At 37.5% G+C, this 23,088-nt stretch overlaps 2 protein-coding genes across 8 annotated transcripts in view; one reads left to right on the top strand and one right to left on the bottom strand.

Moving 5' to 3' along the window:
• Nucleotides 1-23,088, bottom strand: part of LOC123876145 (brain tumor protein) — a 235,012-nt gene that overhangs the window by 39,459 nt on the left and 172,465 nt on the right. The window contains exon 4 of one of the 7 annotated variants that reach the window (XR_006798271.1): nucleotides 21,365-21,462. The exons of the other annotated variants lie outside the window; for them this stretch is intronic. The gene's annotated coding sequence lies outside the window, so the exon portion shown is untranslated. Of the gene's footprint in view, nucleotides 1-21,364; nucleotides 21,463-23,088 lie in introns of those variants that run through there. 7 annotated transcript variants of the gene reach the window in all.
• Nucleotides 1-23,088, top strand: part of LOC123876161 (myb/SANT-like DNA-binding domain-containing protein 3) — a 268,506-nt gene that overhangs the window by 138,345 nt on the left and 107,073 nt on the right. The gene's annotated exons all lie outside the window — the stretch shown is intronic.

Genomic DNA, 23,088 nt, shown 5'->3' with positions numbered 1-23,088 from the left:
AGGTGGCTTGATCGAGTGTTCTTAGCTATAATCGAAGAAAATCGGTTCAGCTGTTTGAAAGTTATCAGCTCTTTTCTAGTTTTGTTATAGAGGTTTTTGTGTCGGGGTTTTTTTAAATTTTAAGTTATTTTGAATACTAGCATATGCTCACTTGCTACTCAAATTTGAAACCCTTATTTTACCGCAAGAATCTGCTTAGTTATGTATTATGTAACTAAGGTTAAGTTTGGGAGGAACGATAGTTGTTATGTGCAGCCATTTTACCGTGTTTATTCCATTTTTAAATTTCGCAATAAAACACTACAATGTTGCCACCTTACAGATAAATGGCTCGTAATATCTGTGGGTAATATTACCCAGCCTGATGGTACGGCGACATGAAAACATTATGCCAATTAAAACTTTACACTCCATTCGTTGTAAAATGAGCTTTATTATCTGAGACATAAACGTCACATTAACTGCACAGTAATTGCATACCGTGTACATTACTAAATTATTTAGTCGTACGAGACTTAGGGCCTTATCCACACAAAGCGCGTTCGTATCGGCATGTGACGGTTGCTGCACGGTTTAGTGGCATGTCACACTCTACAAAAGCCTACGTCCAGGAGTGGAAATGTGCATCGGAAGAGCCGCAGTCGTCACGCGTTATGTGTGACCAGGTCTTTAAACACAGGCGACTCTGAGTCGCTACAAACGAAGGCAATGGCATGTAGTAGGCGAGTCCTACATATCGCGATAGTGGGGAAACGGCCTTAAACACAAAGGATTATGTAAAGCTGACGTTTTAATATGAAATGATTACTTGAACTATAAAAACTAAGTTTTAAATTTTCTTTCACTCATTGAATATTTATTTAAATTAAAATTATTTATTTGCTGACTGTAGGATTGTATTTTAAACGTTTCTTTTAAAGAATTAAGACTTTTTTTGATATTCACATACAAGTTAGCCCTTGACTCTTGACTGCAATCTCACCTGGTGGTAAGTGATGATGCAGTCTATGAATGAAGCGCGATAACCTGAAAGGGGTATGGCAGTTTTAATGAAACCAATACCCCTTTGGTTTCTACGCGACATCGTGCCGGAACGCTAAATCGCTTGGCGATACGTCTTTGTCGGTAGGGTGGTAACTAGCCACGGCCGAAGCCTCCCACCAGACCAGACCACAGATTAAGAAATTATAAAATTCCAAACTCTGACACACTCGGATACTGTGTCAAATGGTATTCGTGTTAGAACTATTTTGACAGATGACTAACTATTACTATCATTAACATTTATTAACCCCCGACCCAAAAAGAGGTGTGTTTTATGTTGATGTGTGTATCTGTCTGTGGCATCGTAGCTTCTCAACTAATGAACCGATTTTAATTTAATGTTTTTTTGTTTGAAAGGTGGCTTGATCGAGAGTGTTCTTAGCTATAAACCAAGAAAATCGGTTCAGTCGTTTGAAAGTTATCAGCTCTTTTCCAGTTACCTTCACTTGTCGGGGGTGTTATAAGTTTTTAATTTACACTTGTGTAGTTTCGAGTATGCTCATGTGACTCTCACTGCTGTTATCAGGGCCAAAATGGTGATAATCAAGTTGCTTCAAAAACAGGTCGGCAACAGCAAGTCCAGTGTAGATGTTTAGTACAGGTCATTGACGTATTATGTTGAATCTACCCTGTCATTAGGTACAACAAAGGTACAAATTGCTCGCGTGTTGCACCCGCATTGCAGTGAGTGCAATGTACAGCAGTGGGCATCGTTATATGTACTATTATTTTACTTCTGTTTTAACCTCGTTTCGATATTAATAAGCTCATTTTGTTTTTAAAAGTTTAAAAAGTATAGTAATCACTATTCATTACTACCCATTTATTATAAACTGGATGATGCCCGCGATTTCGTCCGCGTGGATTTTTTTTAAATCCCGTGGGAATTCTGCTATTCCGGGATAAAAAGTTGCCTACATCAATTTCCGGGACGCAATCTACCTCTGCAACAATTTTCATATAAATCGGTTAAACAGATGGGCCTTTACGAATCCCGTGGGAACTCTGTGCTTTTCCGAGATAAAAAGTAGCCTATGTCTTACCCCGGGATGTAAAATAACTCTGTACCTTTCATCAAAATCTGTCAAACTTTTAGGCCGTGAAAAGCTAGCAGACAGACAGACAGACACACTTTCGCATTTATAATATTAGTATGGATATGGACAATGATAAAGCATACTTGCAAAACGATTTAATCGAAAGGGCATAAGTCACATATTGCGTGAACGCATCATTCAATATGTCTCGAGATAACCACGTAATGTGTTAAGTAAATCGATTCTACACTCGCAAACAATACAATCAAAGGAATCATTATCCGAGAATCGATCAAATCAAATCGTTTGTTCGGCAAATAGAACTCGCCATTGTGCTCGATTCTTGAGAAATCGATGTCAAAATGCCTTTAGGCGTTCGACGTACTCTTATTTTAGGTGTATTTATAGATAAATACTATATTGGATGGTGATAAATGAGATTCTTAATAAGGCAGAAGTTTGTAGTAGGCAGGGATTTCAGAATTTAGATACTAATGATTCAAGACTCATTTCGTGGTCGATATCAATAGAAGGTAAATTAACGGACATGTACCTACCATGATTAATATGATGAATAAATACAAATAAAAATACTTTTTATTCAAATAAACTATTACAAGTACAGATTTAGATTTCTGGACACGGATTTCCTCTCGTTCATTAATCTGAAATGGGTCATTTTGTAATGAGAAGGGTTTTTTTAGGCCATGGTCTAATACGCTGGCCCAGTACGGATTGGCAGACTTGACACACCATTAACATTTTAGAGAACTCTTAGGCATGCAGGTTTCCTCACGATTTTTTCCTTCACCGTTGAAACAAATGATGTTTTAAATGAAAGAAAATACCTACCTGCCAAACATGATTCTAGGTCAACGGGAAGTACCCTATAGGTTTCTTGACAGACAGACGGACAGACAGACAGACAGACAGACAACAAAGTGATCTTGTAAGGGTTCCGTTTTTCCTTTTGAGGTACGAAACCCTAAAAAGGTAGCAAAAAAAGTTATCGCACTTCCGTCTCCCATTAATAAGTGACAAAATAGACCATGTGTGGAATGTGGATGCACCTTTGCCCCGAGGGTGACGGGAATTAATGCTCTCCACATCTGCACAGAATCCAACTCCGAGCTGCCAACACGGGTAATAACGTTTGATATATTATTGGACAGCTTTATATTCGGTGTAGTAGCTAGATTTTTAGGCTGTGGTTCATGAGCTCCCAGATTCGACTCCTAGGTCAGGCCAGAGAAAGCTATTAGGGTTTTCTGCCAAGAAATTACCATAGTAGAAGTTGGTATTAAATCCCCCATGATTTCACTATCTCGCAAGATTATCTCAATTTTTCCCTCAAAAGGAAAAAAGGAAACCTTATAGGGTCACTTCGTTGTCTGTCTGTCTGTCGTGTCCGTCTAGAAAACCTATGGAGTACTTCCCGTTGACCAAGAATCATAATCATAATCGCGATTATTTTGCGAGGTCGCTATTCCAGCACCTTCATCCACCACCTAGGCGGGCGATCGGTTTTTCGAACTATGTGCCCTGCTCATTGCCACTTTAGCTTAGCAACCCGCTGAACTATGTCGGTTACCCTGGTTTTCCTACAATTCTATTTAATCAACTCCAAGCACAACTCTCTCCATCGCCCGCGGTCATATTACGTGAAAAGAATTGTATCAGAATGATATTTAATAAAAAATAATTAAATGCCACTTACTTCAAACAAAACGTCGAATAACTTAACCTTCCTACTTAGCAGTGGTAACATAGTTAAGAAAAGATTTATTTAATACATTTGTCTGCCCCATAAACCGTCAGTTGACCGAAATAAATTTTTAAAAACTGGTTCAACAGTGCGTGACAAAAAGCATTTCGCTGCGCGATAAAAATGATATAAGTGGACCACGTGATTCGGGAATTACGACTCTTTATGCCTGGAGTACCTATATTGTCTTAATATATTTTATTTTAAAAAGGAAGAAAGATTTTCCTTTTTTTTTTTTAATTTATGGACTAGCGCTTAGTTGCAATCAGATCTGCTGGCAAGTGATGATGCAGTCTAAGATGGAGCGCGCTTGCCTAGAAGATGCCTACCTAAGTATTCACTCTTGACTTGAAGGAAGGAAGGTAGGAAGGTATAAATAAAATTATTTATGTAGTACACAAGTGGTGCAATTAAACTAAAAAATTCAAAGCAACATAAATAATATTATTCAAAACAAAAAGTTTTTCATGCCTATTTATTAACAAAAAGGAGTAGTATACATAATATCTATATAGTCTATTCATTTTAAGTGCGGAAACCAGCCCAGAGAGAAGAGTCTATTCATTTTCAAATTAGATTTTTTAAATCATGTACCATCTAATGCTAACAATATTTATTCAACCGGGAATCGAAAGAAAAGAAACACGTTTAAATGCCTTTCCTTAATAGAAAACGAGTGAGATCCTAATAATGGAAAAAGACAATTAAAAATATACATATTCCAAGCGTACCGATATGAAAATTAAATCGTAAAAGGGGAATAGTATAATAACTTAATTGGATTTATATTATCTACGTAATTATGCCGTATATGCACTCGGCAGTTTTAAGCTTAGGCTACACTGACTAAGAAAACTTAGAACCTTACTGTACATAAAAAGCCCTGACACACTCTCATCAACGCTCAGTCCAAACCTTTGGACCTAGAAAGCGTTGCACTTCATCTTTCGCACTTATAATTAATCGTTTGCTACGATGATTTAACTAGGAGTTATGATCAAGACCAATAGCTGTGATATTTCACAGGTGGTTTTTCACGGAAAGTGAATTTCCGCACTTACAATTCTTTGCTACGTTAATTTAACTAGACTTTTTCCCCCTTTTCGCACATAAAGTGATTGAGTGTTCTCGTTCGCACACTCTTTAACGCCAAATAAAGTTGGTACTAGTAGTAGTAGGTATTAGTAGGCAAGGCTAACTAAGTTAATAAATAAAAATAATAGAAAATAAAGTAATAATTGATTATTCTTCGTGATTTTTCACAAGCTAATTTAAGTAAGGTAGATCAAATTATGAATGGGTTTTCCCGTGATTTTTCACATGCTATCAGTGAAATCGTCCATCTCTACTTCACTGTTTAAAATACGAATGTATGAAGTTTGCCTATCTGCCTATTTTAATAAAGACCAATGCGTATGGTCGACAAGTAAACTATTTAGAAAGCATAGAGCAATTTAGTCGGGATAGGCATTATTACTCGACGAAATTTGCTAATGTGCACTAGGCCTTAAAGTTACCTAACGTTTTAACCTAACGCCACTTGAAGCAATCACTTGCAGATGCGTTCACCCCCGGATGGAATATTGCTCCGGGGCATATTATTTCGCACTAAACCCGGGCACACTTTACGCAAACATAGCCCTTAATTAGCAAAGTTTACGGCTTATTATACTTTGTAATGAAAAATACTGTTACGTGGACTGTACTTGAGGTAAAGTTTAGTATTAATATTATGCATTTGAAGACTTAATAGCTTCAGACAGGGAGCGGTCAGCGGACTGAAATCCGAAAGGCCGTATGTTCAACCCCCACACATTTCCCGTAAGTCGTACGTATGTCGTACGTATTACTAGTAAGTATAAGCTTTATAGGAGAGTAAAAAAGAATATTAGTAGAAATATGTACTTAATAAATAATATTCTTATAAAGTTACTAGCTGATGCCCGCGACTTCGTTCGCGTGGATGTGGGTTTTTTTTAAATTCCCGTGGGAACTCTTTGATTTTCACTCATACACACACACACACACACACACACACACACACACACACACACACACACACACACACACACACACACAAACACACACACACAAACACACACACACAAACACACACACACACACACACACACACACACACACACACACACACACACACACACGCATACAAACTTTCTCCTTTATAATTTTAGTGTGATTAATGGTTTTAGATTATTTTAGCGTACCTACTTATAATAAGTATAGGTCGTTTACATTATAAAAAATTGATCCATATTTCATTTAATTTTGGTGTTTGTATTTTCAATCACTCGGTTGGATAATAAAGTTACCTAATATCGATTTTGTTTTATCGATTAAACTAGCAATGTTATCGATATAGGTCTAGTGGTTATTGCGAGATAACACGGAACGTGTTTGGATCGACCATTAATCGGCTGACTATGTATGTCTCAATGAAATACAGGTTTTTTACGAGTTTTTTTTTAAGATCAAATAAATCAATCATTATGGGTGACAGAAGGGCTGGCTCATTTTTTGCACAACGGATCAGCCTGGCTGTCCAACACGGAAATGCAGCCAGTATTCTTGGCACCATTCCACGCGGGCATGATTTGTATAGTAATTAGATAAGGCTAGCTTTAAGTTTTATTGTAATATCATTATGTCAGTTAATTTATTTAACTGAGAATAGCTAGTGATCCCTTCTATTTCCGGTTACAAAGCAAAATATTATTATTAACTAGATGATGCCCGCGACTTTGCCCGCGTGGATCTAAGCAATGTAGGTAATATCAAAACAACAATATAAATCCCGTAAGAACTTTTTGATTTTTAGGGATAAAAAGTATGTAGCCTATGTTACACTCCAGGCCTTTAACTATACCCATAAAAATCACGTAAATCCATTGATCCCTTGCGACGTGATTGAAGGACAAACGAACACACATGCATTTATAATCTGGGTAGTGATCGGTTGAGGTTCGTTTCGGTGAGATTACCCGAGGCTATCGATTTATCGGAATTTCTACCAAAACCGTTTTCACTGAAAAGCGATTCTCTACAAACAGATAGAGTTCTTAGACATTCTACGGAATTTTTACGATATTGAAACAAAAATATATTTTCTTATTAATTAACCGATTGTGGATAGGACCTTTCGAAACCCAGGGGTCTCGACAAGTCATTTTTAGACCCATATTATCTAGTCCTGCTGATCGGATTCTTGTGGTATCATATTGACCCAAGCCGAAATAGTTAAGAGCAATTTAATTAATCAGTGTTTATAATCCGATTTCGATCCCGTTTGGGCGAATCATAATAGCCCAGTAGGCTTATTACAAGCTTGTTCATCTCCAAAACTATCGATTTGGAGTGTCAAACACCATAACGTCAAAGTCTACTCTAAACTAACTCTAGTAAGACTCTAGTATAAAAAAAATAACTAGGGCCCCAACTGAAAACTACGTAAAATAATAAATGATTTATTCGGTAGACTTCATTGTCTCACGTGAAACATCATATTCCTCATTTCTGAGGGTCATGACTCATGATCTCTTTTTGTTAGTCACAATCTGTATTCTGTAATATAACTCTTTATGTATAAAAAATACATCTGTGCATAACAATAATAATCTGACGATAATTACGTATGTACAAAATTGTTTGTCAAAAAAGACTATGCAACTTTAGACGAATAGCTGATAATGTTGCTAACTATGTATCATATTTTATCGGCCTTTAGGTCTGTTTTAGGCTGATGTTATGCTAGTTCTATCGAGGTCAAATCGAAAGGTCTTGTCGAGTCGTATCAATTCGTACTAAGGCTATAGATCCAGGCCCGTCGTAATCCCTTAACGTTTTATTGGCTTTCGGCCCTGAAACTTCTGAATTCCTTGCGACAATCCGATTTGGGTTAGCCCTCTGATTGCGAAAGCCTCCATAGTCCATTGTCTTTTATTGGACCTTGGCTACAACTTTTCTTGCCAATTTCGTATTAGCTGGCTTCGTAAAAATCTACAAATAAATAATCGTTATATATTATGAACTATATGTATCTGTGTACATCAAAAGCAAAATTTGTATTTTACAGGCAATTTTTTCGTGCGCTAATGACAGACCAAGATCACCACAACTTAACTTTTTTTGCCGTTGACCTAGAACCATGAGGCAGGTAGGTAGGTCCTATAGCACAAATAAAGAAAAAAACCCAAAAACCGTGAATTTGTGGTGACATAATAAAGAAAAATTAAAATGTGTTCATGAACATAAGTTAGTATTTTAAATTTTCAAAGTAAGATAACTATACCAACAGATTTTTATTTATATTTATGCTTAATAGTATATGACTCGCACTGAGCCGGTTTTTTTTTTAATTTATAGCCAGTGTCACGCGGGATGATGCTAGGATTCTAACGATACCCCACACATCCAAATCTGTTCAGGCATTTATTTAGGCGTTATGGTGGAATAAAGAAACTCACATACACCTAGCTACGTTAACTCTGAGAACATAAGACAGTAGGTACACTGTTTTAAGCAGTCGTAGTCGGGTAAAAAGTAAATGCATTGCTTTCAACAAGTGTTTTTGCAATTGGAACTACGATTGTATGAAGCGAGTGACGGAGAGAGCCCTGTTAAAATGCCGTTTTTGGAACAGCTGACACAAGCATTTTATATGGAGCATAAATTCCGTCCGGCCTTTTAAAGTGAACAGTGATGGTGGTCGTAAACAAAAACTACATTAACTGATTGAATTGAATAGACGTACAGCTTATGTTGAAGCAAAACAGAAAAAGATCTTTATGATGTGACGATCTCATGCATTGCTGAATGCTGAAGTGTTCCTACTTCCTAAGTTCTATTCATTTTTTTTTTCTCTCTCGTCTGGCTTTACAAAGATTGGCCAATGTCAAGTTTGTAGTTATTTGTAACAAGTTAGTTAAACTATACAAATATGGACCCCGTCTGTGCCGGCGCTCGCCGACATACGCACGGCACCTCCTTAGAGCTCTTTCCAGTCAGTTTTAACAAAAAAAAAACACTCCAAAATGGCAAGAGCACGCCCGCCGGCTAACACCAACACAGTCGAAGTCCGTTCTATTCATTGTTCCTACCCACAGTACCCACTTGTAGATACGCAGTAGATCGACACAAACATCCCGGTCAGCCGGATGGGTTTCGGCCGCGGCTAGTTTCATGCCATGCGAATCTTTTACCTAACCATCTGGGTGTGATGTTGTGTAAACAAGTGTAAATTAAAAATTTATAACACCCCCGACAAGTGAAGGTTACAGTAACTAGAAAAGAGCTGATTACTTTCAAACGGCTGAACCGATTTTCTTGGATTATAGCTAAGAACACTCTCGACCTTTCAAACAAAACAAAACTAAATTAAAATCAGTTCATTAGTTTAGGTGCTACGATGCCACAGACAGATACACAGATACACACGTCAAACTTATAACACCCCTCTTTATGTGTCGGGGGTTAAAAAATAAATAGGTATGATTAAAATTGACGTATGATCTAAACTGAGCACAAGTCACATTTCAAACACAAACAAATAATGCAGGCATGCATTGCAGCCTCACGATGATTTTCTTCACCGTTAAAGCAAGTGATATTTAATTGTTTAAATGCTACAGGTTACTCCAAAAAGTGTGACCGGGTTCAAACCCTGCTCCCCGTAATAGGAGTTCGAAGTCCTTTAACCACTAGACCTTAGGGTATCAACGCATTTGCTAATCAAATCCATATTCAAAAAATATCCAGTGTTATTTTCATTAGTCTGTTCTTTCGACAAATACAGGTTTTTAAAAAAAGAAAATTACATTTAAAAGTATGTAAATGTACCAGTTTTACACATTTTTATGCAGCACAGCCACTCGGCCATTCACGCTTTAACCGTCCAGGCCAATTCAATTTAATCAGTTAATTTACTTTTTGGTTTACGACCGTTCATACGGTTCCCTTTCATAAGGCCGGCCGGAACGAATTTAAACACCACGTATAAAACTAGTTCCATCAAACTATAAATGCTGAAAGGGTGGTAAAGCTACTTTATATGCCCCAAAATATGATTCATTTATAGTGGACTAAGAGCCAGCGAGGGCCAGACCTTCATTATTTTATAAAAGCTAAAAGTTTCTCTGCGTATTGTCCCCAACACAGAGAAGAACGATCAGCGACTACGAAGTTTGGATCATGGTGGAAAAACTTAAACTTTATGGTGTATGGCAGGGGGTTGTCACGATTCCTGTAAGTATCTGGCAATGCATGACGTGGTTTTTAATACTATTCAGAAGAAAATATAAAAATCTATACTTTGACGTATGATTTTTCACACCATTTTTACCTGTCATCTCCTAAGGCCACCATGATCCAAACTTCACAGTCGCTGATCGTTTTTCCCTGTGTTGGGGACAATACGCAGAGAAACTTTTAGCAAAATGCTTTTAGCCCTTATAAAATAACGAAGGTCTGGCCCTCGCTGGTTCTCTCTCTAAAGTTTTAAATCACTGAATAAAAAAAAGAGAACCTCTTCCTTTTTTGAAGTCGTTTATTAAAAGTATTCACATGCAATATTTATAAAATAAAATATTCCAATAAGGGACATTTCACAAAGAAGATAACATTATCATGTCATACCACTGGTTTGCGTTTAATAAATCGTCCGACCCGATAACCGATAAGAGGACAATTCCGAAAGCAATCCGACACAATAGAGGGAAGGGAGCACTCAAAGAAATTCGCTTTTACAGAAAATCAATTGGCAATAGTCGAAAATTCGTGCTCAATCCATCATTTTATATCATCCATCAACACTGAGCGTTCAACAAGTAAAAACAAAACTGTTATTGTAACCCTGGCTCACTTACCACCATTCTCATTCTGCGCTTTCTTTGTTAGCGAGCGTGATTGTATAGGAGTAAAAAGCCCAGTACACATTAGCCCTAAGGGACCACTTAACGTTCATTTGCCGCGGGCGGCCAACGCTGGCCCGCTTGCCGACTTTTATGAATTTTCATGAATATATCTAAGGACGCAATTCAGAAATACCGTTTATTGAGAATCGAACAACCGACATGCTTTTCCTGAGACATCCTGTCCTGAAAAAATAATAATTGTTTTGTTTTGTTAACCCCCGACCCAAAGAGAGGGGGTTATAAGTTTGACGTGTGTATCTGTCTGTGGCATCGTCGCTCCTAAACTAACGAACCGATTTTAATTTAGTTTTTTTTTTGTTTGAAAGGTGGCTTGATCGAGAGTGTTCTTAGCTATAATCCAAGAAAATCGGTTCAGCCGTTTGAAAGTTATCACTTCTTTTCTAGTCTAGTCTAGGTGTTATAAATTTTTAATTTACACTTTTAACTAATAATAATTAGAAGAAATTAAAAAGTAGGTATTAGTTAGTAAAATAACAAAAACGATTTCATGCGAAATTTTATTTTTCTATTAAACGACCAATTTTGAATCGAACAAAAATACTAATCAAACAATGAGTTGACAAAATATTTGGAAAAACGGTAAACCGTCAAAATCTATTGACAGCTATGGAGACGTTGATGCCCAATCAATCATCCAGGATCATCAATCAACGCGCTCAACAAGTAAAAACAAAACTTTTATCGCAGCCCTGACAAGGTAGCTAACACTCTTTCAGTGATTGTGTGTATTCGCTCTGCGTTGGTGTGGTGCCTAATCGTTTGCATGATATAAGGAAGCCTACATACGGAGCTTTTATTTAGGTATCATTTTATAGTAAATTTGGTACTATCTTTTTGTCCTATACTTCACACTAATATTATAAAGGTGTTTGTCTGTATGTGTGTGTGTGTGTGTTTGTTACTCCTTCACGCAAAAACTACTAGACGGATTTTGCTGAGATTTGGAATGGAGATAGATAATATCCTGGATTAGCACATAGGCTACTTTTTATCCCGGAAAAACAACGAGTTCCCTCGGGATTACGAAAAACCTAAATCCACGCGGGCGAAGTCGCGGGCATCGGTTAGTATAAAATAAAAAAGCTCTTTAATTCCAAACTTAGGTAAGTAGTCAAAACAAAGCTTAAAATTAATGATACACTAGGTAAGTATTTAACTTATATACTGTGTTGTATTTTCTCCTCGGGATTTCGGGATTCGATCACGGGCACGCACTTCGATGCTTTAAGATAAAGGAAATCAGAAACCTGCATGCCTGAGAGTTTGTCATACTGGTCACAAAGTTGTGTGAAATCTGCCAATCCGCACTAGGCCAGCGTGTTATAACTATGGCCTAAACCCTTTTCGTTTCTGAGAAGAGAGCCGTTTTCAGTAATGTGCCGGCCACAAGTTATGATAATGACATAAAAAATAACGTCTTAATATGGTTTTTTGGTGATTGGTTCGTCGCAAACATTTCACTAAGCTTTTTATGCATATTGGTAGGAATGACTGCTAAATGTTAATGTAAGCTCTTTTACAACGCGATTTTCAATTTTAAAAGAGTCCTTTTAATGAACTACAATTACAGATTTACTGAATCATTTCCACCCGAAGTTTAAACGCATCATCATCGACACGCGTCCCGAACGACCCTCCAGTCTGTAGCCGGTTTAAGTTTAAACTCATTCATGTGTGCGTGCCAGAAATTAGGGTTGCCACATCTTATTTTAGCTACAGCTTTCGGAGCGGCACACAAGCCTGAAAATTCAGTGTGTAAAAATATTTACATCATGGAGATCAACATGTAGCTTGAATCACATGTCAAGTCTCTTTCACCTGTTCGGAAAGCAGATTCTATTAAGAACACTTCAGCTAAATTGCTGTTTTTTAAAATGCCAATTTGAAATAGGCTATATTTTTAAATTTTATCAGAAACAGGCTGATCAAGGATCATTTTTAGCGAAAAGTCACCTCAAAATAAAAAAGGTTATAAAAGCTTTTTCTTTGACATGTAGGCTTGCACTTAACGATAATCATGCTTATAATAAAAAGCAAAGATGAGGACTATGTCGAAGCACGCTTGCCTAGGAGATGCCTATTCCATCTTGTCTTAAAACTTTAGGTTATACGCGGGTTTCCACACCTTGGCGGTACGGTTGTGGTACGAAAAAGAGCAAGCAAAGCCGAGGCAGTTGCTACGTGCTGGTCAAGTATAAAGTACATTTCGATGAAAGTACAACAGTTTATTATCAAGTGGCTACGGGTGGCAACCCTATTTATACACGGCAGATGTAGTGAGGTTGCAGCTGTCATTCCCCGGGCGATATATTGTATTTTACTGTATATAATAATACATAATACGGCACGCGCCTTGCTTTCTCTAAATTATGCGTTATTATTACGCTTTTTAGTATCCGATGCAGTTGCCATGTCGATCATGTCGGGTTGGGGAGAGGGGTGCGCGAAAAGTATAATCTTTCTGATTAATTCCGCTTGGGTTGTGTTGATTTAGCGATAAAGCTTTAGCCCATTGAAATAAATAATTATTAGTACCTTTAGAAGAGTTATTTCTATGGTATCACACAGTGTGTGTGTGTATGTTTGTTACTCCTTCACGCAAAAAACTGGACGGATTTGGCTAAAATTTGGAATGGAGATAGATAATATCCTGGATTAGCACATAGGCTACTTTTTATCCCGGAAATTCAAAGAGTTCCCACGGAATTTCGAAAAACCTAAATCCATGCGGGCGAAGTCGCGAGCATCAGCTAGTTTCAAATAAAAGTCGTGTTCCATGAAGTGGTGAAAATTGGAATGACAGTGGACATCAACTGGTAAGCAGAAACGAGTTGCGGCCTGGAATTTTTTTGTTTGGAACGACGCGGACGACCCATACTGTGCGCAATACATAGATGGCTGATTTTCAAAAATATAGGTAGAAACCGACGCATGTGTGCAGCCGAAGGTCGATTCCTGACAGAACTCAAAATACCCTTAAGAAATTCAGTTCAGTTTTTTTTTTTAACTTGCGATGGCGCGAGCGACGCGGCCGACCGGTCGGTCTAAATAAAATAGGTAAATAGCGCGTTGCCTCTTCCACTGCGCGCTCGCGCATACACAGTTCTATCGGATTAGGAACTTCGGATTTGGCCAACATCGGCCCAGTTTGGCTTTGGCTAGCCATAGGGTTGGGCGGAAGGTGGTTGTTTGGCCGAAGCAGATTGTTCGGTTGGTCATAGTTAAATACTAGATATACCTAAGTGCCATTTGGAAATAATCAAATAACCTTGTTCGTTTCTAATGTCAAAGGAAAAGTTCGATAAACTCCAAAAATCTCTATTAATATTTGTTTTCGATCAACCCCGTATAGCTAATTCCGAAAGAAATCGCTATTTACTAATCAAAACACATTTTCATTTCATGTCGGTCGCGTATTACCGAAAGAGCCATTACGTGTGATTGGATCACGAAGGACAAATCACAAATGTCTATATCACGGACCTTTCATACAACGGCTATATTTTTTACAATACCTTTTAGTGAGCCGTACGAAGAAGGGAAGGCATTGGCACTTAGGAAATCAAACTCAAGTATACAAGAAGACAAGTCACGTCTCACTGACAGACTGACAGATTCATCAACGTCTAGCCCCAAGCTAGACCTAGAAAACTGAAAAGCACAAACGTTTTCTATAATAAATAGACAACAAATAAGGGCTACCGCATAAATACAACTAGCTGATGCCCGCGACTTCGTTCGCGTGGATATACGTTTATAAAATCCCGTAGGAACTCTTTAATTTTCCGGGATAAAAAGTAGCCTATGTGTATAATCTCTATTCCAAATTTGAGCCAAAACCCTGCAAAAGTTTATGAGTGAAAGAGTAACAAACATGCACACATACCTGCACACAAACTTTTGCCTTTATAATATGAAGTGTGATTAAAGATACCTACCTAGTTTTAGTAACAAGCCAAAACAAAGGCATGCAAGAATTATGGACTGCTTTGTCCAATACAATAGACGTGTTAAATGGGAAAATTATTATTACTTCACAAACATAAATAGACAGTGGACACAACGGTCTAAAAACCCTCAATTTACACGAGGAAAAGTGCTTTATGTACTCGAATATCACATGTGGGGGCGGTCTCATCCGCACCCTAACACTATCGAGTTACAATCGATACCGCCAAATGGACGCTAGGGCTAGTGTCAACATTCTACAGGCCGGCAATTTGACAAATTGATTCCGTCAAATCTATGTTCCAAATCGGTACCTTTATGCGTCTTAAAAGCGTACCATTAAGGGGCATAAGGCCCAGTCTCCCATTACAGTCAACCAATCAGATTTTTAGAAGATGACGTGATAACTTTTTTGCGTCATCTATTATGAATCTGATTGGTCGACTTAACATAACATCTCTCTTCTCCTCTCCGCTTAGGTGGAGTCCGGCCCTTACCACAGTTCACGAATCACGACACTTATGAAACTTGTAACTAAACGTCGAGGCTTTACTCACACTGGCAGGCGTAAAATGTTACCTACATTTGACGCAAGGTAGGCTATGAAACGTCTAGATTTCTTTGATTTTACGTCCCCATAGCCTTATATTGGACAGATCGTCGATTCAGAATCAAACCGTGAGTTTCCTCTCTCTAGTTTACTCTGACGCAAATGTCAACATTCAGACGTACAGACTGGCAATTTGACAAATTGATTCTGTCAAATCTACGTTCCAAATCGGAACCTTTATGTGTCTTAAAACGCACATTAATACTAAATTACTATCCAGGCCAAAAAAATTTCCAGGCCAAGGAATTTGCAGCCAAGAAATATTGGAAGAACGAAGCGAAGCTGAGTATCTCCAAGTGATTTTAAAAGGACGAGTCACCAGTCGAGTTGTACTACTTTTGACACTTACAAACATGCTTCAAAAATGACGGCCCGTTCCAGAGCTGAGGTAACCTACCTAACATGCATACACTAGTTTCAATGCTCACGATTTACACTACTGGACGCTAGTACATATAATTACTGCAATGATTGAAAGAAAAGGATGAGTAACATTAGCTATCAGCAGTCACCCGTCCAAAGAAAAACAAAAGACTCCGATTTACGCAGTCTATTAATAAACGTCATCTTAATTTATAAAAGCCAAGTTAAATGGCGCGCAATAAATCGTGTAATTCCCGCGCGCCGCCATTTTGAACCCCGAGCTGTCATTCCGGGCGGCGTTTTTGACGTTTTATTGTACGTTCCGTTGCGCGTAACGTGCGATTTGCGAGATAAGCCGGCCCTTTTGTTAAGGATTGTTCCGTTCCACGCTTTGAAATACATTTTTGCTTAGTCAGCCATCAAGAAAAAGTCGTAACTCCGGCGGGATCGTTCCGCTTTTGAGGAATGAGTTACTTGATTTAATAAAGTAATCGTTTGTTTCAGAAATAATTTGAAGAGCAAGCAAAGCAAATGAAGGAAAGCAATTTGAATTATTTATAAGAAATGTAAGATATCTTTTTATTAATGACTACCATATCTAATCTATTTTCTTACTTTTTGGGGTTTCGTGCCTCAAAAGGAAAAAAGGAACCTTCATAGAACATTTTGATGTCTGTCTGATCCAAAAACCATTAACTTAGCAAATTATATTGCATTTACATAACAATGGCACCCAAAACAGTTAGAATCTAACAAATAAAGGATTACTATTAGTCATACCCTGGTAATCTACGCTTTTGTCCTTCCTCTCTTTCACACTTCAGTGAAAACGCATAAGAGTGATAGGGCGACAACAATGTGTGATAGAGAGGTGGAATAGGGTGAGTTACCCTAACCCTGTCACGTGCCAGACAGGACAAAGGTTTCGACTAAATAGGAATAGCTAGGGGATGCATTCGGTTATGTAGGTAAATAAAAGATTAAGCGCTGTTTTATTAAAGGGGGGTGTAACGGACGTTTGTAGAGGGCGCCACATGTTGATATGCCTGTTATTGTTCAGTGCATTTATGTAGCATTACAAGCAGATGGCTTTGTCTGTATTATAAAATTTGCATTTCATATTATTTACTTCAGTATTTCATTTGGAAACTTTTAACAAATATATGCTATCATATTATACCTAATCCCCTTTAAATAGGTATTTATTGATGGAGCGAGGAAGTCGCCCGTCTATCCGTCCTTACTCCTTCCAACCATCCGTACGTCTTTCAGAACCTTCTATTAATTTTTTTTTAAATTTACATGATCCTTCTTCAAGTTCACAAATAATTAATATAAAATTTATGGGCCCAAGGCTAACACTAACTTCATTCATAAAACTATTATAAAAGAGAGCGCCTGCCCGATTTTTTCCTAGTAAATATTAACATCGAATAGCTATTGAGATGTTTTTTTTTAAATGTTAAGCCAAGTTTATCATGATGACTTATATTCCCCTTTCACCTCCAACTAAGCGTAAAGCTTGTGCTAGGAGTATGTACTACAATGGTGCAACGGGTGGGGTTTGATCCGGCGACTTCCTGAATTTCAGTCCACTCTTTTAACCGTTGAGCTATCGAGGCTCTAAATTTTCATTCAATTTTTTTACATAACGATAGTATAAACACTTTATGTTATGCGACAGCATAACATAAAGTGTGCGATTAATAGCTCGTTCACACAGGCTGCGAAAGCGTAGACGTAGCGCGTACCTAATGTATGTAAGCGTAGACGTAGCGTTGTACCTAATGTGTGGAACTGTATGAAACGTGGCACACCGCTTACGTAAAGCGTGGACGTATGCGTAACCCGGTGTGTTAGGGGTTTACGCTCTACTACTACGTCTACGTCACTACGCACGTGTCACGTGTACGCAATTGGTGTGAATCGGCCTTTATTCCTCATTCGTATCATTAATTTCATTATTCAAAAATGTAAACAATATTATAACACATTTCACACTTCAATCATATAAATTTGAATTAATAATAAATCAGTATAATGCATTTGATTAATTAATATCAATAATAACATAACATACAAATAATTCTAGATTAGTTTGTTGAGGTAGTACTCCAGTTATTCCAATAATGTACTGCATAAATAATTCAGAAGTGGAATGATTAATTAATTTCTAAACCTGTATAATAGACGAGCTATTTTGATCAAATGTTTCACAATACATTAATCGTCTAACAAAACAACAGTAATACCGTAATATCAAAACAGATTAGCTCTGTTAATCAGAACCGTGTAATAGTTGTAGTTATAGTTAACAGGGCTCTCTCCGTCACTTACTCCATACAATTGTAGTTCCAATTTCATTTGAATATTAAGCAACCAAAGTCCATAAAATTTTGCAGACATATTCTAGAAACTAATATCAGTGTCTGTAGTGTTTTAGATTATTCTAAAAATATGTAGTTTTAAAATTACAGGGGCTCAAAGATTTGCATGTGAATTTTTAAGACCGCGTAACTTTGAAACCGAATATTTTAACAGAAATCTGGAAAACCACAGACATATATATTAGTTTCTAGAATATGTCTGCAAAACTTCATGGACTTTGGTTACTTAATATTCAAATGAAATTGGAACTACGTTTGTATGAAGCGAGTGACGGAGAGACCCCTCTAAAGTCAGGATTTAGGTGGCTATTATATGTAGTAGGTATATTTAACCCCCGATGTAAAAATGCATAACTATAAATATAATGTATAACTTCTGAGAAAGTAGTGGCTATGTTTGCACTACTCTACTGTCCTTTCAAAAGTACGATTTATTTATTGTTGCACAAACAAACCCTTTACCCTTACCTATTTACACTTATAATACTTATTGATTTAACCTTTAGATTAATGACTAAAACCTCCCCTTTCTCAAAATTTATGCACTATATATAACTATTGTGATCACTTGGTCTGTATCTATGTGTCTATCGTGGTAAAAGGATGGATCGATTTTAAGGCAGTATTTTTAAAGTGTGCACAATCGACTGTTTATTATACTACAAGTAAATCTTTTTCCTTTTCTAAAAAAACATCGCTAATGAAGTAAGCCCAGTGACATTGCAATAATTACGGTGGCCTACACCTAATCGAACCTGACCTGATACCAATTAAAAATTCTCTCATTTTATGTGCCTATTTTTCCTTGTTGCTTGTTTTCATTGCACTTTTTAATTAGCGGAAATCCATTGAATTTTGAATTGGTTGGTGGTATAGGTTAGCCATACTAAGCTTCAAACCAAATAATTTTGTTTGAAGTAACGGAAGTTTTCCAAAAATACTAGAAACCGGATATGGGTTTGGTAAAAACTGCCATACCTCTTCCAAGTTAACCCGCTTCCATCTTAGACTGCATCATCACTTACCAGCAGGTGAGATTGCAGTGAAGGGCTAATTTGTATCTGAATGTTAAAAAGCCCGTGCGAAGCCGGTGCGGGTCGCTAGTTGTTAATATGAGAAATAAACAGATGTTACACAACAAACATTTCATTACATTTACATGTGCGTAATCGTGAACAACATCGGGTTCCAACTCCCTTGGGGGTACACAATCTCGCCATGCATCAGATCATACGAAAATAGCATCTATTGCAATGCAGCAAGGTCCCACGGTTGGGGGTGAGTCCCGAAATCGTGATTTGATTACATAATTCCTTCTTGAATATGGATCTGGCGACAGAATTGCGTTTGCAAGGGGAATTTGTATTAACTAACTAATACGGAAATGCATCAGAATTCAGAAGTAACTTTGGTTGAAGCGATAGTGACAAATAAAGGGAAAATATACTGAAAGATGTAAAAGGAAAAGGGGAGGAAAGAAAAGGGATTCATTTTTATGAACATTTATTGACGATCGAGAGTATAATAATTATCTAAATATCTAAAAGGATAAGCTGACTGACTGACTGACTGACTGACTGACTGACTGACTGACTGACTAACTGACCTATCAACGCACAGCTCAAACTTCTGGACGGATCGAGCTGAAATTTGGCATGCAGATAGCTATTATGACGTAGACATCCGCTAAGAAAGGGTTTTTTTTTTGAAAATTCAACCCATATTAGGGGTTAGCAAGTAGGGGTTTGCAATTTGTGTAGTCCATACAGATAAAGAGACATCACTGAAAACTTTCAATCAAGTAAGCCCTTCACCGCCTCCATGTAAATCTTCGAGAGCATTCGTTGGCTATCGATTAAATGTAAGTCAAACCAGTAAATAACCCACCTTCAACTTCGTCAATAGAAAGGATAAAAAGATTCCACGTCGTATTATCGGTGAGGACATTAATTTTCTGCCTACTCAAATTGTGGGGTGTGGTGCAATGGACAGACGTTGGGTGTTAATGACTCGTCATCGTCACCAACCCATGGTAATGACTCTTCTTCATGAACTACTCACCTGAATAACCACCAGTTCAATGACTACCGAGCCTAGCAATTGAAAGTAAGTCAAACCAGTAAATAACCCACCTTCAACTCAGTGAATAGAAAGGATAAAAAGATTGTACGTCGTATTATCGGTGAGGACATTAATTTTCTACCTACTCAAATTATGGGGTGTGGTGCAATGGACAGGCGTTGGCTGTTAATGACTCGTCATCGTCACCAACCCATGGTAATGACTCATCTTCATGAACTCCTCACGTTCACAATCGTACCCAATTTTAATGAAGAAGCTTTTTGAATTTGAATTCTTGTACATTAAGGGCGGGCATGTTTTACAAGCTCCAGATAAACTTTATCTATCGGATAAAGACATTTTGACAGATCCCCATTACAAAAACTAAACTAAATAAACAGACCTAATAAATAATATATATAATAAATGAATGAATAATAATTTATTCATCCATCACACCCAAAATCACACCCGCGTAAGTCAATAACTTGTACCAAGAGAATATTTCTTTTACCCGGCGGCGTCGGCGACAGAGGCTCTCGAGCCTTTCTGCTTAACCTGTCTTTAACATATTGAATATTGGGGACTTTTAGGAAAAACGCTCCGTAATTTTGCCTAAAATATGTTTCCCTACACAATCAATGGGAAAGCATTTTCTGGATTTTTCCGTTACTTTCGCACCACATACCTATATTGAAGGCTTTTTTCACTGATGGAATGCTTTTATACAAATATAATGAACCTATTTAGCTTAAATTTATTATGTTGTATTATTTGGAACTCGGCCTATTCACCACCTCCAACTTTTCGGAGTTACGAGCGTTTTAAGCAATTAAATGTCACTTGCTTTTAACGATAAAGGCAAATATCATGAGGAAACCTACACTATCTAAAAGTTCTCCATAATATTCTCAAAGGTGTGAAGTATACTAATCCGCACTGGACCAGCCTGGCGGACTATGGCCTAAAGTGTAAACCCTTCTTATTCTGAGACCTGTGTTTAGTAGTGGGCTGGCAATGAGTTGATCATGATGAGGATTAATTGGGAAGCACATTGTGATAATAGACAATAGATTGTTATTTATGTGATATGTTCATTGACTTTATATATTACTTCGTATATGTTTCTTTTTGATGTATCTTGGTAAATCAAAAACGTATTCAAAATACCAGTACCAAATAAAAGTTTTTTACATATTACCTGGAATACCATAGTAAGCTGATGTTTTTCATACGTACAGTACAAATCGTTGATGAATCATTTCTTTTTCTTAGTCATGTCAGCAGTTCAGCTACTTACCTGTAAAAAAGAACATATTGTTAACAAGTGTAAATTAAAAATTTATAACACCCCCGACAAGTGAAGGCATCTTGACAGCTTGACATAAATTTGTCAATTGACATAATATTAAGAACCTAACGGTTATCTAACCTTCTTTTCTACAAGAAAATTAGATAAGAGCTGATAACTCTTAAACGGCTGAACCAATTTTTTGGATTATAGCTAAGAACACTCTCGATCGAGCCACCTTTCAAACAAAAAAAAGTAAATTAAAATCGGTTCATTCGTTTAGGCGCTACGTTGCCACAGACAGATACACAGATACACAGATACACAGATACACACGTCAAACTTATAACACCCCTCTTTTTGGGTCGGGGGTTAAAAAGAGAAACTATGAAACAAAATATACAACTATATAAAAACGTAACTATAGATATACAAAAAAATGTGCAATAGACAGCCTTATTATAGGTAAAAGCGATCTCCTCCGGGTAACCTAAAAGAGGAAGTAGAGAAATAAAGAAGAATTTGATCCTTAAATTATAAAGCTTGCATAAAGGGTGTAACGTTGTAACTTGTTCCCTAAAAATTAAATAAATATTTAACGCGGAACCCGCAAGTGCAGTGCTACCGAACCTATTCCTAGAAACTGGTTTTGCACACGGGCCGCGACGCGCGGCTGCCGGCGCGGCGCGAGCGCCTGACTCGCGACACGGACTCGGCACCGACGGTTCGTTTTTCGATACAGAAACTGTAATAACCGCACTACACGTCCTTAAATTAACTTAACCTATTTAAAATACAAGTGCGCTAGTGCTCCATAAGGACCCGCTGGGGTCCGCTACATAGGCACTGAATCAACGGCCCTCCTTCTACCTGGTGCAACGCTCAAACGCCGAGGAGCTGCCTCTGGAGCACGTCGTTAACCTGCCTGACGGAACCCCAGAAGCCCACGGACTTCCTCCTGGAGCAGGCCAGTCTCGTTTGTCCTAACTCATCTGCAGGGTGCGTGCGGTGGAAAAGACGATTAAAGGCAGGATCGACCCACACCCGGGACTTTTATTTAACTACATCCTGTGACGGCCTACCCCGTCACAAGGGAAAAATCTAAGTGAATAAAAAAAAGCTTCCGAATTTTAATTTATATTTTTGTAGACTCATTAACGTTGTGAAATCAGAAAATTCAGAAGAACTTGTACTTTAAAGTATTTTGGAAATTTTGTAGGCTATCTAAAATTTTGTTGAAATGGCGCAACTTTGATGTGGTTCTAGTACAAATGAATAGACCTTTACCGATTCAAAAGAGCTGTTTATTTAAATTAAGATAATTTGGAGCTTTGGGTAGGTTAAAAAAACCTATGTAAATGACACTGAAATGAAACAAGTGTAAATTAAAAATTTATAACACCCCCGATATTATGTTATTACGATATTTTGAAGGTTACAGTAGCTAAAAAAGAGCTGATAACTTTCAAACGGCTGAACCGTTTTTCTTAGATTATAGCTAAGAACATTCTCTATCAAGCCACCTTTCAAACGAAAAAAACTAAACTAAAATCGGTTCATTAGTTAAGGGGCTACGATGCCACAGACAGATATACACGTTAAACTTATAACACCCCTCTTTTTGGGTCGGGGGTT

Source organism: Maniola jurtina, chromosome 21 (genome assembly GCF_905333055.1).
Source record: "Maniola jurtina chromosome 21, ilManJurt1.1, whole genome shotgun sequence".
NCBI classification, from domain to species: Eukaryota; Metazoa; Arthropoda; class Insecta; order Lepidoptera; family Nymphalidae; genus Maniola; species Maniola jurtina.
The sequence above is the reverse complement of the archived record's forward strand: the minus strand, read 5'-3'. Positions and strand labels throughout refer to the sequence as shown.